The sequence below is a fragment of the Mirounga angustirostris genome, unplaced genomic scaffold, assembly GCF_029215605.1.
Source record: "Mirounga angustirostris isolate CCGP_5_RB_7025 unplaced genomic scaffold, mMirAng1.0.hap1 SCAF_4, whole genome shotgun sequence".
NCBI lineage: Eukaryota > Metazoa > Chordata > Mammalia > Carnivora > Phocidae > Mirounga > Mirounga angustirostris.
This window is the reverse complement of record NW_026991712.1, coordinates 137,045,747-137,064,570: the sequence shown is the minus strand read 5'-3', so window position 1 is coordinate 137,064,570 and position 18,824 is coordinate 137,045,747. Positions and strand designations below refer to the sequence as shown.

Sequence of the window (18,824 nt, the reverse complement as noted above, 5' to 3'; positions counted from 1 at the left end):
GCAGGTCCACAGAGGGAAGCACAGAGGAGAGACACAGCCCATGGCTGCCAGTGAACCACATGGCTTTCCAGTGCCTGTCTCCAGTTTCCACGAGGGTCAGCTGCCTTCATTTTGTGAGATCTCTAAATCCTTATGATCATCCCTGTCCCACTCTGAGAGACAGACAGACACACACAAATGCACACACACATTGCATGGAACAGTTTATTCAACCTAGTAGAACAGTAATTCTTTTTTTTTTTTTTAAGGATTTTATTTATTTATTTGACAGAGAGAGACACAGTGAGAGAGAGCACAAGCAGGGGGAGAGGGAGAAGCAGGCTCCCCACTGAGCAGGGGCCTGATACAGGGCTCGATCCCGGGACCCTGGGACCATGACCTGAGCCGAAGGCAGACGCTTAACGACTGAGCCACCCTAGAACATTAATTCTTGACTCACATTCTGTACTCGCATTACTAGAATGCCCAGGTCTTTTCCCATGAACTGCTGTCAAACTGACTGTGTAATTTAGGTTCTTGGGAAGGTTCATTCATTTACCCATTACCCATTACCCATTACCCATTACCCTACAGCAGCACATTAAGCAACTATGTGTATGTGAATATACTTTCTATCGTTTAGTTATTTGCCTGTCAGTTCTCACTTTCTGCTGCCTCCAAGGACGGCTGCCTCTAATAATCCTCCCGCTCGGGCGCTTGGGTGGCTCAGTCGTTAGGCGTCTGCCTTCGGCTCAGGTCATGATCCTGGGGTCCTGGGATCGAGCCCCGCATCGGGCTCTTGGAGCCTGCTCAGCAGAGAGCCTGCTTCTCCCTCTTCCTCTGACTGCTTGTACACTCTCTGTCTCTGTCAAAATAAATAAAATCTTTAAAAAAAAAAAATAATCCTCCCTTTCTCTTTACTTCTTATCAGCAGTGGAATGAAAAACAGGTTACCAAATACTGAGCTGTGAGCAGTAACAGCAAAATAAAAGTTCTTAACGCTCTTAGCATGGGCAAGTGCGGGGATGAAAGCACATGATGTTTACTGTGTCTATGCTGCTTGCAAAGAGAACATTTGCCTACTTTCTGTTTTCCTCTTAGATTCTGTGTTGTCGAAGGTGTAGTAAATAAATATTGGGTAACGGGTTATGTGTGTGCATACATATATACATACATATTTCACATAAGTTTCTGTCCAAATATGTTTACATAGCTAGGGAAAAACTGAATAAGGTTTCTACCAGAATCCAACAGTAAAGAAGCTTTGATGACATTTAAATAAATGAAATTGGTTACATTTATAGACCAGCAGATGTACTTGGGACTTTTTCTCTCTAATTATGCATCTTGAATAAAACTAGAGATTAAAGTTGGCCATTCAGTGTGCTCTTAATTCATCTCTTCCATTCCACTCTTACTTCAATCAAATTAACCAACCTTTAAACACCCATTTCTAAGTTGCTTTTCTGCAATTCCAATTTGTATGCCTTACACCAGCCTCCATCACTTGTGGGTTCAGTTTTAGGGGTAAGAAAGGACATGAGAAAGAAGACACATTTTTTTTTCTATAGTCCAAATGCCCATGCAGTAGCCAAGTTTATACTTGGTCCGTCCTCTGCTTGCTTGCTTGCTTGCTTTCTTTTTTTTTTTTTTAATTCTTAAAGATTTTATTTATTTGAGAGAGAGAGCATGCAAGGTGGCGGGAAGGGACAGAGAGAGAGGGAGAAGCAGACTCCCTGATCAGCAGGGAGCCCGACGCGGGACTCGATCCCAGGACCCCAAGATCATGACCTGAGCCAAAGGCAGACACTTAATGGACTGAGCCACCCAGGCGCCCTGCTCTCCATTTTTAGCAATAAAATTATTAGCAATAAAAACAGTATGGCTCTAAACTAAGGGATTTGAATCCTGCCTCTGCTACCTCTCAGCCATCCAACTTTTCTGCCGTTCTCTTAATTTCTTTGTACCTCAGTTTGTTTATATCGAAAATGAGGTTAATACCACCAACTTGTAGGAATTGCGGTGAGGGTTAAAGCACTCAAATGTCTATCAAATACTTAGCATAGTGCCTGGCATGTGGTTAAGTGTTCAATAGCTGGTGGCTTTTATTGCTGTTTGTATGGCTGTGAGACTCTGCTGTCCATGACCCCAGAGAGAGAACAATGTGCAAGGCAAAGGACTGAGAGAAACATTTCCTAAGAGCATAATACATTTTCTGGGAATTCAGATGTTAGTTTGAAAAATCTTAAAAATTTGTCAGTGGTAATACAACTTATTTACAGGCTGTCCTGGGGATAATATGAGTGTTCCTATGAGTACTATCCCAGATTTCTTTTTCTGTGAGAACAAACTCCCCTGTGCTTCTTAAATTTCTGTTTTCTTGGTTGAGAATTTCTGTTTTCCCTAATGCACCATGGGTTTTCTCAACTTTCCCCCATTGAGTCCTAGGAATTTCAATCTGGGCTGTGGCAAGAATGGCATTTTAAGGAAGGAGACATGAAAAATGGCAGTTCTTCCCAGTGAACACTGTGTTTTAAGATCCCAGAATAATTTTTTATCCCTTTTGTGGAAAATGGCCTATCCGGTGTATGTTTAATGCTTGAATCTAAGAAAAAGTTCTTACTAGCCAACTGCCATGCCTTTAATGGCCGAGGTGCTTGTATTTTGGTCTCAGCCCTCTTGGGTGACTTGTGGAAGTATCTTCCAACCTCCTTCCTGAGTGAGTTTCTTCAGACTTAAACTAAAGAAATAGAAGGACTGTGAGCAGAGAGTTGATTCCCAAAGTGCTAAGAGAGAACCACTTTCTCCTGTGATTGACTGCCCAGGGGAACCTCAGAATATCTCTGGTGTAAAAAGCAAACATCCTTTTTAGCAAATAGCTGGATATTACGGTAGGAAGTATGTAGATCATCTTGCTTATTTTACCATCCATCCGGGCAGAGATGGAAACATTGTGAGCTGGGAACATTGAGTTTCGCTTAACCTGTATCCTTGCCTTTTAGAAGGTATCTGTTAGGAGTAGTTAAGGTAAATGGATTGCTTTTAAAATTGTGAGATGAGCTATAGGGCAGCATTTCTATTTAATTAGCTGTTTTTCTTTTTGTATTTTCTGTTGAGAGATATGGAGTAGGACCTAAGCTATTCATTCTTTGAAGCATATAGTTTGCTTTTTATCTTAGCTAAGAGTACTGTTTATGGCTGTTTCAGAAAGTATAGCTAGATAATTTGTAAACTCAATGTTATGTCAGTTGTAATCTACTTAATTGTGCTCCTTTCTGTACTGTGTTTACCAAGGTCAACCATAGATCATACTTCTAATGAGAAAGATTTGCATTAAAATATCTTTTCTATGCACAGGTGGGGGTAGAAGACTCATTATCTTCTTCTTCCACTCCCAAAGCACCCAAGCTTCAAACTTCAAGATCATATATTCTTTTCCCACTTCTAATTTAATATTAAATCGTATTGATTTTATCTTAATATTTTTTCTATTTTTTCCCCCATTTTCCATTACCATTGTCATTATCTTAGCTCAGGCCCTCGATTTCATCCCTTGAATATTTATTTCTTTTAAGATTTTATGTATTTATTTATTTTAAAGGGAGAGAGAGAGTACAGGCATGATTGCCGGAGCTTCGGGAGGAACAGAGGAAGAGGGTGAGGGAGGAGGAAAGAATCTCAAGCAGACTCTGTGCTGAGTGTGGAGCCCATCTCGGGGCTGGATCCCAGGACCCTGAGATCATGACCTGAGCCCAAAGCAAGAGTCAGACACTTAACCGACTAACCACCCAGGTGCCCCACTTAAATGTTTCTTTATTATGCATAATGTATTTATTCAGCAAATGTTTACTGTTCACCTACTATGTACTAGGGATTCGCTGCTGAGAATACCAGCCATAGTCAAGATGAACCCTTATGTTGGGTACACTCTTCTTACCTGAGTCACTGCCAAAGCCTTAAATAGGTCTTTTATACATTCTCTCTCCCTTCAATATAATAAAAACACTATTGCCAGTTTAATTTTGTTGACTGCTTTATTCTGATTTGCAAGACCCTAATAGTGTGGCCTTTTTTCCAAGGTTATCTCACATTATTCTCTTAATTTTCTTTCTTTCTTTCTTTCTTTCTTTCTTTCTTTCTTTCTTTCTTTCTTTCTTTCTTTCTTTCTTTCTTTCTTTCTCTTTCTTTCTTTTTTCTTTCTTTCTTTCTTTCTTTCTTTCTTTCTTTCTTTCTTTCTTTCTTTCTTTCCTCCTTCCTTCCTTCCTTCCTTCCTTCCTTCCTTCCTTCCTTCCTTCCTTCCTTCCTTTCTTTCTTAAAGTAAACTCAGCCTCTAATGTGGGGCTCAAACTCACAACCCCAAGATCCAGGGTCGTATGCTTTACTGACAGGCAGTGTCAGTAGCCTCTCTCTTAATTTTCTTAATTCTCTACATGTTAGATACATTTATCTACTAGATATGTAACCACAATCCCTGGCCTTTCCCAGTTTCTGTGGTTTTGTTGTTCTTTTCCTATGGAAATGCTTTTTCCCCCATCATCCCATATGACAAAATCAATCCATCTTGTAAAGCTCACTCCAATGGTCAACTTCTCCAGGAAGCTTTTCCTGATATCCCTCCTCCTTCCTCTTTGGCAGATCCTTGGAACTTGTTTTGTTCTCCAGCATTCATTAGCCCTTACTATGTAGCTCTCCGGGCTCTGCCCCTTCACATTCCCAATTGCTTGCCTAACAACTTGGAAAGGGAGCCAGTGATGCCCGTAGCAGCCAGCAGCAATTGCGCTAGCCTTTTCTTTTTTTCTGGCACACTCTGGTACTCTGCCAGTTCTTGGACCCTGTGAGTTCTTTCTTTTCTTTCTTTTTTTTTAAGATTATTTATTTATTTATTTGTCAGAAAGAGAGGAGAGAGCACGCACAAGCAGCGGGAATGGCAGGCAGAGGGAGAAGCAGGCTCCCACTGAGCAAGGTGCCTGATGCGGGGCTTGATCCAAGGACTCGGGATCATGACCTGAGTTGAAGGCAGATGCTTAACCAACTGAGCCACCCAGGTGTCCCAAGGACCCTGCGAGTTCTTTGCCCATCTCTGTCCTCTCTTCTGTGCATCTCCACACCAATTCTGGCTCCTTGGTATTTCTACTTGTTCTCTTAGTGTTTGATGATTGATTGTCCATCATGGATTTTGAACTGAATTGTGTGCTTTTTTTTTCCCCCCTAAAGTGGATTTTCTTGGGCAGAATCCAATCTTACCTGGTGCCAAACCAGGGGGAGGTGGTCAGTCAATTATCTTTATTTACACTTTTTTTTCCTTTTTAAAATTAAAACAAATTTCAATTGTGGGAAATTGAAATTGAAATTGAAACTGGTGGGAAGACATACTCATAACATAAAATTTACCATCTTAACCATTTTTAAGTATATAGTTAAGTAGTGCTAAGTATATTCGTATTGTTATGCAATCCATCTCTAGAACTCTTTGTGTCTTGCAATCTTTCTTTATATTTTTAAACAGCCATTGCTTTGCTTGCCTATTATCTACCTTGCCCATTAGACTGAAAGTTTCTTGAGGACAAGGCCGTGTTCCTGATTTTTGTATCCCTTATCAGACTGCCTGCTATAATCAATTCATAATTACTTCACAAAGTTGAATTGACGCATTTCCCCTTTGTGCTCATCTGACCTGCTTTCCACAGGAACCCTTCTCTGCTCACAGACCTGTATCCTTCTATCAATGAAACAGAGACCCTTTTGAAAACATTTCCACTTATATAAGCAAGGGAGGTGAGCGTCCACAGAGTCAGAAGTTGGCCTAAGGGGTTGATCTGCTTCGGAGGTTTTGCTTTAACTGCTACATGGTGTTGTTTTTGTTCTGAGAGGTAGGATATGGCGGTTTTATTTATTTTAAGAAGGCAGGAAGCCAGGAACACATAATTGAAAGGAAGTTTCTGTGCTGGCATATTATTCTAACTAAGATGGTAACAAATAAATTGTGACTTCCTTTGGTTTGAAGTGGTGGATGTGAACTGAGTGGAACATTTTACACTCATGAAATTGCCAAGTGGCAAATACTTTCATGGTTCCTATTGTTAAAAAAAGGCCTATGAATTTGCACTCTTCTAGGACCGTGTTTTGTTACGTAACTGCCTCACAGAATTATCCTGTACATGTGCCTCATGTCTCCAGACTGAGGAGAGACCCAGTGTTTCCCTGCTGCCTTCATTACCTTCAAAGACTCTCAGAAGGCTTATGTCTCTTAGAGTCGCTTCTCCTGCTTTTCTGCTTCTGGAATTCTTCTTCGTTGCCTGCGTTTTGCTTCTTGTGGTTGTTCTCTCTCCTCTAGCCACCGTGTGCCCGAAGCATTCCGTTTGCCTTGATTTCTCAAAAATACCACGTGCACCGTCCAGAAGAAATATTTAAGTGCAAACAGAGGAGGTAGCACGAGGGTGGAGGTTACTTACATCATGATGGTGCAGAAAAATGTAAATGAGATATGAGGAATACTGTTCTTAAACTTCATTGGCCATTCCTACCCCTGGAAATATTTTGGGGACTGACTTCATTCTGTAGTATCCGTGGTCTCCTGCTATGTCACTGATTTCGTTCCATTTCCTTTATTGCTCTGCTCTGGGACCCCAGTCTCCTTCTACTAGTCAGTTCTTGGAATATCACAATTTGTCCAACTTGAGTCCACTGTTTATCTTGCCCAAATTTCTATCATGCTCTGGGACTATTGTTCCATAATTATAATGGCAAACATTTTTTTGTTTTTATTAAAAAGATAATTATCTCCTTAAGAGTGATTTAGTTTTTTTTTAAAAAAACTTCAATTTTAGAACAGTTTTAGATCTAAAGAAAAATTGCAAAAATAATACAGAGAGTTTCCATGTACCTTGCACCCAGTTTTCCTTATCATAAACATCTTACATCAGTAGTTCATTTGTCACAATCTATGAACCAATACTGATACATAATTATTAACTAAAGCCTATATTTTATTCAGATTTCCTTAATATTTTCCTAACGTCTTTTTTTTTTTTAATGCCAGGATGCCATTCAGGATACCACATTACATTTAATTGTCATGTCTCCTTAGACTTCATAGCTGTGACCATTTCTAAGACTTTCTTTGTTTTTGATGACCTTGACAGTTTTAAGGAATACTGGTTAAGTACTTCGTATAATGTCCCTCAGTTGAGATTTGTCTGATGTTTTTCTCATCATTAGATTAGGGTTACGTGTTTTGGAGAAAGACCACAGAGGTAAAGTGTGATTTCTTATTATCAATGTTGAAGTTGTCCTTGATCACTACTTATCACTAGTAAATATACAGGTGAAGTGAACCATGGCCTGAGAAGAACAGCATGGTAACCAGGGGCTTATACATTTCAAGAATGTGAATCTGGGTCACCCACAAATTAAGCTACCCAGACTAGCAGAGATGCTAGCGGAGTAAAGGGGATTAAGAATAGGACGTAGAATTTTTCACAGAACTAGAACAAATAATCCTAAAATTTATATGGAACCACAAAAGACCCCAAAGAGCCAAAGCAATCTTGAAAAAGAAAAAAAAGAAAAAGAAAAAAAAGGAATGTATTGCAAAGTTATACTACAAAGCTGTAGTAATCAAAATAGTATGGCATTGGCACAAAAGTTGAGACATAGATCAGTGGAACAGAATAGAGAGCCCAGAAATAAACCCGTAATTATATAGTCAATTAATCTTTGACAAAGGAGATGAGAATATGCAGTGGGAAAAAAGACAGTCTCTTCACCAAATGGTGTTGGGAAAACTTGACAGCTACATACAAAAGAATGAAACTGGGCCACCTTCTAACACCATACAGAAAAATAAACTCAAAATGGATTAAGTGTGGGACTTAAAACCATAAAAATCCTAGAAGAGAGCACAGGCAGTGATTTCTCTGACATTGACCATAGCAACATTTTTCTAGCTATGTCTCCTGAAGCAAGGGAAACAAACGTAAAAATAAACTATTGGGACTACATCAAAATAAAAAGCTTCTGCACAGCAAAGGAAACAATCAACAGAATGGAAAGACAACCTACTGAATGGGGAAGATATTTGCAAATGACATATTCGATAAAGTTTTGTATCCAAAATATATGAAGAACTTACACAACTCAACACCCAAAAAATAAATAATCTAATTAAAAAATGGGCAGAAGACATGAACAGACATTTCTCCAAAGAAGACATCCAGATGGCCAACAGGTGCATGAAAAGATGTTCATCATCACTCAGCATCAGGGAAATGCAAATCAAAAACACAATGAGATATCACCTCACGCCTGTCAGAATGGCTAAAAAACAAAACAACGAAAAACCACACACACACCCAAGAAATAAGTGTTGGCAAGGATGTGGAGAAAAAAGAACCCTCGTACACTGTTGGTGGGAATGCAAACTGGTGCAGCCACTGTGGAAAACAGTATAGAGGTTCCTCAAAAAGTAAAAAATAGAATTACCATAGGACCTATTAATTCCACAACTGGGTATTTAGTCAAAGAATACAAAGAACACTAATTCAAAAGGATATATGCATCCCTATGTTTATAGCAGCATTATTTATAATAGCCAAGATATGGAAGCAGCCTAAGTGTCCATCACTAGATGAATGGATAACAAAGATGTGGTATATATATAATATTCCACTATATATATATAGTAGAATATTACTCAGTCATAAAAAAGAATGAGATCTTGCCATTTGCAACAGCATGGACCTAGAAAGTATAATGCTAAGCAAAATGAGTCAGTCAGAAAAAGACAAATACCATATGATTTCACTCATATGTAGAATTTAAGAAACAAAACAAATGAACAAAGAAAAAAAAGAGAGACTAACCAAAGAACAGACTCTTAACAATAGAGAACAAGCATGTGGCATGCCTGACAAATGGTTACTCAGCTTCCATTTCAATAGTTGTAGTGTTGGCAACCCAGTAAGTGCATTCTAGAGAGCCCGTTGTCAGATGACTCTAGAGCAGAGATATGTGAGATTTAATCCTAGGACTGGAGGCATCAGCCCGAACTGGGCTCTTGTTAGAAATGAAAAATCCCAGGCCCTAGGCCAGACCTGAATCAGAATCTACATTTAACAGGCTCTCCCAGTAATTCACATGCATATTACAATTTGAGAAGTATGACTCTAGAGCTTTTTATTATTATTATTATTATTATTATAGTATTGATCTGAAAGCTTACTTTTACAGTATCCACTCATTTAGTCTCAATTTAGTTTCCTGCAATTTTATATAAGTCTAGAATCTTACTTATTGCACATAAAAACTGTTCAAATCTTTAAAAGCAGAATCCAGGTTTGTTGTTGGCTGGACTCTTTCTAAATTGTTCAAGGCTGGAACCTTTCTGTCCTGAGCTTTCCCATGGTCCCTTTGTTCTGTAGGATTTTTTTTTTTTAAGATTTATTTATTTATTTATTTGAGAGAGAAAGAGAGAGCACGAGCGGGAGGGGCAGAGGGAGAGAGACAAAGAATCTGAAGCTAAGCACGGAGCCAGACAGGGGGCTCAATCTCAGGACCCTGAGATCAAGACCCCAAGCCCACACCAAGAGTTGGGCCCTTAACCTACTGTGCCACCCAGGTGTCTCTCCGTAGGATTGTTTCAACAAGAATATCAGAGTCTGCAACCGAGGGATTTATGAAAGGAAAGGCAAGCTGCCTCATCTTTTTGCCTGCAGAATGGAAATGAACAAGAAAGAACATCTGAGCTGATTGTTTATACACTCCAGCCTTAGGGCATATAAACAGGATGCAACCACTTATCTCACCCTTATTGTTTCCTACAGGTTGTGGCATTTTCCTAAATTTGCTATCTTCTCAGGCGTAGTTCCTCAAACTCAGTCGTCTTTTTTCTAAACTAAAAATATCCTCTTCATTCAACTGCCTCTTGCATGGTTGGATTGGAATGTAAACTTTTTGAGAGAAGGGGATGAAGTCATACTGGAGCATTTTGTTTTGAATTTCAGGTTAGGTCAGTGCTTAGCACATAATATGCTTTTTTTTTTTTTTAAAAAGATTTTATTTATTTATTTGACAGAGAGAGAGATAGCGAGAGCAGGAACACAAGCAGGGGGAGTGGGAGAGGGAGAAGCAGGCTTCCCGCGGAGCAGGGAGCCTGATATGGGACTCGATCCCAGGACCCTGGGATCATGACCTGAGCCGAAGGCAGACGCTTAACGACTGAGCCACCCAGGCGCCCCATAATATGCTTTTAATAAGCAATTTTTGAATACACAAATGAATTAATGAATGGGGGACGTGGTTGCAAGACCTTGGTTGTCATCTTTTGGAAAATACATTAGTCACTGTCTCTGACAAAATCTGACATCATGGATTGGGCAGAATACTCCACCTGTCGTATGACTGTTTTAGAGTGGTGGTAGTATTAATTCCCCTAATTTAGACTTTATGCTCAGATGAGCTCAGCCTCATCATGACAAAAGAGACTAATGACCCCCATCATGATGGTTGGTTTGGGAGTTTAGAAAGTCAAAACAGATGCCTACAAAGTCAATTCAGTTTATCAACAAGGTGGAATTTGCTTTGAATGACATTTTTAGACTTTGTCCCTTTTGGATCTGAGGGGTTTTCCAAGGTTAGGGAGGCCCTCCTGGCTAGAGAGCTGCTGTCTTTCCTCTCCCCGCCCCTCTTCCCTCATTCTTTGCTTCCTGATGCCTCAAACTGCATCTGAAGCCACTTCCCTCGCCTGAAATCACTTTTTGTCACTATGAAAAAGACTGTGGCTAGACTAGTAAATGCAGAGTAGATAAACGTAATGACTCAAGAAAGTTGATAGTGAAATATGACATTTTCTGGTGTTGGATATAATAATAATGGGTAGAAACAGAGGAATGAGAAAAACAGACTGGCTCCTTTGCCATGGCAACAATGAGTGCATTTATTATATAAACAGAAGGAGAAAGGCAATTATTCGGTCCCTGTGCTTTTCTTTCCTAACCCTCCAGTTCTCCTGTTTCTAGTTCAGATTCTCAAAAGATGGCAGCCAGTTATCTTGCAATGATGTTGATCATTTCCTTAAATGCCAGAGATGTGCGGGAATACACTCGACTTCCCAATATTTTATTATTAAAAATAAGTAGATCAAAGATTTCTTTAAAAGCTCATCAAAGGATAGCTTGTGTTCTATTTCATCAAGCCTAGAAGAATGCCCTCTTTTTAAAAGTTTGTATCTGTATTCTGATACAATAAACTTACAAACAGGAATCAAGGTACCGTTTTCTTTCTAATTCAGTATCATTAGAAAATTGTCTGATTCATTCATGTGTGTCTCAAGGATAAGTGGTCATCAGTGAGTGTCTGACAGAGAAACACTGAATGATTCTAGTTTAAAAGGAAAATCAATGTGCACTGAGTAGCAGCCCTTCAAAGATAGTTCAAAAGGTACTTTTCTTTCCTATGTCAAAATGCACCTGATGTCCTCAGGTACCAGAGGGAAAAGAAAAGCTATTAAATGCTTATGATAGTGAAACAGTGTGTTTTAGGGGATAGGAAAGATGGAAAAATAGATGGCAAACGAACTGCAATCCACACAGTGGATTTCCCAAAGAGCATTGCTGTGTTTTCACAATATTCTTCCCTTTTTGGAGGAGGTCGTGCAAAATTGCGAAGTGTGCGGTCTCATTTCATACATTTTCCAAATAATGTCTGGAATTTGCAACATGAGCTGTAGGATAGGTAAGTTGATGAGACAAGAGCCTAAAAATGTACCAAATTTCTGTGTACAAATATCAATGCCACCATTTATTCGCTTTGTGGGACTTTGGGTGAGATACCTAACGTCTCTGAGTTAGAGTTTCCACAGGTATACAATTAGGACAGTAAATTTTACCAAGGAGAGGAATTGTCAGAGGTAGTGCAATTAACATATATAATGCAGCCAACAGAGGACCTGGTACATGATAGGGCTTCAAAAATAGGAACTATATTTCCATTGTCATTGTCACTTTAGTTCAGATTCTCAGAATGTCTCCTCTGGGCATTCTAGTAGCTTCCAGTTTTCATTGTCTATAGTCTTCCCCTTTGCCCATTTTGCTTATTTACTAGTATTTATATAACGTTTTCCACACAACCTTCTTAACTTATACTTAATATTGTGCCATATCGCACTTTCTAGAGAAAAGTTCAAATTTCTTATCATGGCATTTAAGGACATCCATGATGGGACTCCAGATAACATCTCCTTTATAAAGACCTTGTATTCTCTTGGTCATGTCCTGTATGTGTCCTGAATCTTTTTCTTTTTTCTTTCTTCCTTTTTTTTTTTTTTAAGATTATTTATTTATTTATTTGGCAGAGAGAGACACAGCGAGAGGGAACACAAGCAGGGGGAGTGGGAGAGGGAGAAGCAGGCTTCCCGCTGAGCAGGGAGCCCTACGCGGGGCTCGATCCAGGACACTGGGATCATGACCCGAGGCGAAGGCAGATGCCCAAGGACTTAGCCCCCAAGCGCCCCCCTGAATCTTTTTCTCTCCATAATTTCACCACTTCTCCCCCTCTCACTGCAACATCTTCCATTTCTGCATATTGAAATCCTATTTAGGCTTTAAATTCCAGCTGCAATGCCATGTCTGCTATGAAATTTTCCTTAATCCTTTAGACAGAAGTGATCACGCTACTGAAACGGCTTAACAATTCCTTATAATATTACCAATAAATGCCTACGCCCCTGTGTAATGCTAAACTCAGTGGATACTTACAATTTGGATATTATCTAACCTGTCTAGAGTAGTTGACAATACAAACGACTCTCCATCCATTGTCTTCCTTTGATGTCTAAAAGGTGAATTTCTTACTTCCTCTCTGGCTTTGCCCTCTCAGTCTCCTCGTGGATGTATTAGTTTCCTAGGGTTGCCTTGAAAATGTACCACAAACTGGATGGCTTAAAACAACTTAAATTTATTATTTCCCAGTTCTGGAAGCTAGAAGTCAAAATCAAGGTGTTGGCAGGTCCATGCTCCATCTGAAGCTTCTAGGGAAGATCCTTTCCCGATTCTTCCAACTTCCAAATGCCCCAGGCATTTCTTGGCTTGTGGCAACATGACTCCAATCTTGGCCTCAATCTTCACATGGCCATCTTCTCTGTCTGTAATATTCTCTTCCTGGTGTCTCTGCTTTCTCTTCTTATAAGGACCCCAATCACACTGGATTAAGCCCCATCCTAATTGAGAATGACCACATATTAATTTGATTAATTTTATCTGCGAAGACTCTATTTTCAAATTAAATAGAATTTAATTAATTTGATTAATTTTATCTGCAAAGACTCTATTTTCAAATAAGGTCACAGATATCAGGTATTAGGAAACAGCTTTCTGGGGAAAACAATTTAACCCATAACCATGGAGCTCCTACCTTTTGCCTCTTTTTTAAATATTAGGGCTCTTCAGAGTGATTTCCCAGGCTTTCTTCTCTTAGCAGTCATTTAAATAATGACCAAAATTTAAGAAGTTGATAGTACCAAATATGGTGACTCACAAAACACAAGGATCCAAGTAAGATGCTCAAGATACAGTCTTCTGATATGTTTACCTAAAATATAGCTACTTTCCCTTTCGAATCACAGTTGAGATGTATTCTTTAAAAAAAATCAGTGAGGGGCACCTGGGTGGCTCAGTTGTTAAGCGTCTGCCTTCGGCTCGGTCATGATCCCGAGGTCCTGGGATTGAGCCCCACATTGGGCTCTGCTCGGTGGGAAGCCTGCTTCTCCCTCTTCCTCTCCCACTCCCCCTGCTTGTGTTTCCTCTCTCGCTGTCTCTCTCTCTGTCAAATTAAAAAAAAAAAATCTTTAAAAAAAATTCAATGAATGTTATTTTTTATTTATTTATTCATTTGAGACATAGAGATACAGAGAGAGAGAGAGAATGAGCATGGGGAGAGGCAGAGGGGGAGGGAAAAGCAGGCTCTCTGCTGAGCCAGGAGCCTGATGTGGGGCTCGATTCCAGGACCCTGGGATCATGACCTGAGCCGAAGGCAGACGCTTAACCATCTGAGCCACCCAGGTGCCCCAATGAATGTTATTTTTAAAAAAGAGCATAAGAGATTTTAATAAGGCAACATTGAAAATGTGGAAGTTATATGAGATAGATAAGCAATAGTCCTCATCTTTTTCTCCTTCATAAACAAAACAAGAAATGATTGCCCACTGGATGCATAATTGTTGTGGACTGAATTTTGTCCCCTCCAACATTTGTAGGTTGAAGACCTAACTCCCAATACCTCAGAATGTGATTATGTTTGGAGATATTGCCTTCAAAGAGGCGATTAAGTTAAAATGAGACCATTAGGGTGGACCCTAATCTAATCTAACTGGTGTCCTTGTAAGAAGAGATCTCTACACCTACAGAAACACAACCCAGCATGAAGTTAATACAGAAAAGATTGGAGAGATGGAGATGGGGTTGGATAAGGAGGAGAGAAAAAGAGAGGAGGAAAAGAAGATGGAGGAGCAGAGGGAGGAAAGACAATTTGTTGGTATCATTTGTGCCACGCTGAGACTCAACTACCCCTGCACATTTCAACTACATAAGCCAATAAATACCACCCCTCCTGCTCCCACCCTTTTTCTCCTTAAGCTGATTTGGGATTCTGTTAATTTGCATGCAAAGCATCTGACTAACCCATCCTTCTTACCCACTTTGGGTTTTTTGTTTATATCTCCTATTCAGGTGGCATTTCAGAGGACATCTTTAGCAGTATGAACATTTATCTGACCTCTCTCACAAAGGTGAGTAGGTGGAATAGTGAAGTTCCAAGATTTGTCACCAGATTTATCTGTGATTTATATATCCACAAAAATTCCTGACTGCTGTTTATATGATCAGTGTCTTGAATTATGAGTAATCTTGAGGAGGAGAATGCACTGCAGCTCTCTTTTGGATAAGACATTCATCTTACCCCTGACTCTTTCCTCAAACCATTCAGAGTAGAACATCAGCCCCTAAACTTTATTGCACATTGGAATCATCTGGGAAGCTCTTAAAAATCCCTAAGTCATACATCCACTTTGCAAACAGTTTGGCAGTTTCTTATAAAGCTATATATAATCTATTTTATGATCCAGAAATTCCTAGTTGATTTGAAAACTTATGTCCACCCAAAAACCTCCATGTGAAAATTTATAGCAGCTTAACTCATAATCACAAAATCTGGAAACAACCATATGTTCTGCAATAGGTGAATGGATAAACAAATTGTGGTGCATACATATAAGTGAAATACTGTTTAGCAGTAAAAAAGAATGAGCTATCAAGTCACACAAGATACAGATGAATGATAGTGGATATTTCTAGGTAGAAGTAGCCAGTCTGAAAAGGCTCCTGTATGACTTTATAGGACCTTCTTGAAAGGCAAAACTATAAAGACAATAAATAAATTAGTCATTATTGAAGTTTAGGGAGGGGAGAAAGTTGAATAGATGAAGTACCCATGAGCATAATGGTGGTGAAAACTTTCTGTATGATGCTGTAATGTTGGGTACCTGACACTATGCATTTGTCAAAACCCATAGAACTCTACAGCACAAAGAGTGAGCCTTAATGTAGGCAAGTTAAAAGAAATCATTTAGGAGGTCAAGGGATCCCAGGATGGAATACAGAATATGGCAAAACAATCTAACTATGTTACAAATGTATGAAAAAAACCTCACTGCCAGGACTAGGGGAAAAGTTGCTTGACCTAAATAACTTTGGAAATGAGTGGTGACTAGAAGACCAAAGGAGAAAGGGATTGTACAGAAGCACTCTATTCTAGCTGATAAAGTTTCCTATGGGGGCATGGGTTAACAGTTCTGAAATCAATATACATGTACACCAGAATTAAATAATTAAGTAAATGGATATTAGGAGCCTACAGGTAAGCAAGTGCAGAGGCAGGAATGATCCCTGTGGTTATGGATAAGAGTTAGAGACATTAGTATGAACTCTATGATATACATGTTTACATATAGAATATTATAAGTATGTGTCTATATGGGAATTAGCTATATGCACACATATTTTTTTTTTTTGCTCTGTCAGCTGAAAGGGCCTAGAAACAAGGATACACACACATACACATATATTTGTTTCTGACACTATAGTCCAATAAAAGGCATCAGAAATCCTTGGAGAAATGGCTGACCATACAGGAAATACACAAGATGAGCCTGGAGCATCTTATAGTGCCAAAAAGTATGAAAGTGCCAAAAACAAACAAATAACACCTTACAATGATGGAACATACCAAAGGGAGACAAGAGCCAATGGAAGGAGCTCCTAATGACCAAAGATGGAACAATGTGAGCAACAAAATAAAGTGGCATTAGATTATAACCCAGAATATAAAATAAATCTCTATGAATCTATATTGATATAAATAAATGATTGAATCAATAAATAATTGTGGGAGAAATAGACAAATTTCCCATGCAGAACTCCAAATAATTTATGCAGATCCTCTGTCCTCAAGGAGGAGGAGCACAACTCCCTACTTCTTAAGTGTGGGTGCACATGAGACTTCCTCCCAGAGCACAGGGTGGAAAGGAAAAAAAAAAAAAAAGCAACTTTACAGTGAAGAAATCTAGTAAACATTGTGTCTCCCAGGTGATCAAGGTCAACATTAACAGTGATAAATCATATTGATAGAATGTACTCTTGGGGCGCCTGGGTGGCTCAGATGGTTAAGCGTCTGCCTTCGGCTCAGGTCATGATCCCGGGGTCCTGGGATCGAGTCCCGCATCGGGCTCTCTGCTCCTTGGGAGCCTGCTTCTCCCTCTGCCTCTCTCTCTCTCTGTCTCTCATGAATAAATAAATAAAATCTTTAAAAAAAATGATTAGCTTGCATTATAAAAAAAAAAAAAAAAGAATGTACTCTTGACATGGTGTGAGAGAATAACACTTTCCCTCTGTGGTCTTCCTCCCCACGGAACATAGAACGGGTCTCATCACTAGAAAAACTGAGAGATACTATATAAAATACCTGACCAGTACTCCTCAGTACCATCAAGGCCGTCCAAAACAAGAAAATTCTGAGAAATTATCACAGCCAAGAGGAGCCCAAGGAGACATGCTGACTAAAATGTAATGTGGTATCCTGGATGGGATCCAGGAACAGAGAAGGAACGTAAGGTAAAGACTAATGAAACATGAATAAAGTATAAGCTTTAGTTTAAAATTATGTATCAGTATTTCAAGATTGGTTCATTGATGGTGACCAAAGCACCGTACCAAGGTAAGATGTTAATAATAGGGGAGACCGAGGAGAAGATATATGGGAACTCTACTATCTTTGTGGCTTTTCTTTAAATTGAAAACTCCTAAAATAAAAAGTTATTAAAAAATTCCTTTGCCAAGTTCCACCTCTACCAATGAAATCAGTACTTCTGAGGCATAAGCCAGGCATCACTGTTTTTTTTTTCTAGAGATCCCAGATGATATCAATATGCAGCAAAAGTCTGGGAACCTCTGGGGTAGGAGAAGTCTCTGAGGCCAGAGGCTGTTATATTTTGGCATTAGTTCACTCAGAATGTTCTGAACTAAGTAAAAATGTTGAGTGTTGCTTCCATTTTATACCTATGTGAAGTTGAATTTTTAATAATGAGTGTGATAAAAATAAAGTACTGGAACGAGTTGCCCATTTGAACACCACTTGATGTTACACTATTAGATACTGAGGCACGAAATGACCAATGTATCAAGCACATAATTACAAGCAATATCATATCTTAAAATAAAATTTCTCTTGTAACTTTCCTACAATTGAAATGAAAAATGACATTCACATGTACACCCTTTCCTCTGTCTGATCCCTGGCCCCCTCACCAGAGTATGTTGATATGCTCTAGTGGACCCACAGCCCAATCCATCTTTTACCCTTTTGACCTGTTCTGTGCCGTTAGAGGCTGTCTGTGGACTGCAAAACCCAGGCCCCCTTGCCCTCTGATTTCCAGTTGAGTTCAGGCAGGATGGAGGAAATAGATGTGGTCCTTTTAGCTCCACTCTCTCCATTCCTCATCATGGCAGACCATGGTGGCCTTTGTCCCAGATCCAGCTCCTCTTGTCTCCTGTTCTGGCTTGGCTCTGGAAACACTGTTCCCTTTCCTCACCCCTTCAGGCCCCAGAGAAGTAATGGCTTCCTGCTGTGGCTATTTCTGGGTAACTCATATCCCCTGTTGGAGTTCTAAAAATTTTGCCCACACCTCTATAAATAGTCACTTACTGAAATACTTTGGGGCGCCTGGGTGGCTCAGTCGTTAAGCGTCTGCCTTCGGCTCAGGTCATGGTCCCAGAGTCCTGGGATCGAGCCCTGCATCGGGCTCCCTGCTCCACGGAGAGCCTGCTTCTCCCTCTCCCCCTCCCCCTGCTTGTGTTCCCTCTCGCTGTGTCTCTCTCTGTCAAATAAATAAAATATTAAAAAAAAAAAAAAAAGAAATACTTTTAATTTAACCCTTTTGAGGGGTTAAATCTGCTCCTTGTCAGAATTCTGATTGATACAATCAGTGTCCAGTTGTCTACCCTCTCTTCTTGGGAATGATGACCCCCCCCCTTTTTTTTAACTTGACATAATGTACTGCTTACTTCCTTGGCCTTAAAAACCTCCTTTGTTTTGTAAAATGATGCTGCTAGTAGAGAGCATTATTTTCCCTAAATCCTTTCTTGGCAAAAGAAAAAGTTGGCAAACCTAGGCTGGTTCACCACACATTTTTGAAATTTCATTTCTGAAATCCAGAGTCTGGGAACCATTGCTCTCAATGAGTATTTGACTTTGAAACGTTAAGGAAATTCAGCTGTAATTCTTCTGACCACAAGAACCTT

The 18,824-nt window shown here is 39.6% G+C and overlaps 1 protein-coding gene across 7 annotated transcripts in view; it reads left to right on the top strand.

The window, feature by feature from the left end:
• Nucleotides 1–18,824, top strand: part of LEPROT (leptin receptor overlapping transcript) — an 80,882-nt gene that overhangs the window by 54,306 nt on the left and 7,752 nt on the right. For 4 of the 7 annotated variants that reach the window (XR_010410911.1, XR_010410909.1, XR_010410912.1 and 1 more), the window contains exons 5-6: nucleotides 14,700–14,758; nucleotides 16,944–17,138. The gene's annotated coding sequence lies outside the window, so the exon portion shown is untranslated. Of the gene's footprint in view, nucleotides 1–3,580; nucleotides 3,772–14,699; nucleotides 14,759–16,943; nucleotides 17,139–18,824 lie in introns of all 7 variants that reach the window. The other 3 variants (XR_010410914.1, XR_010410913.1, XR_010410910.1) reach the window with 2 other exon arrangements.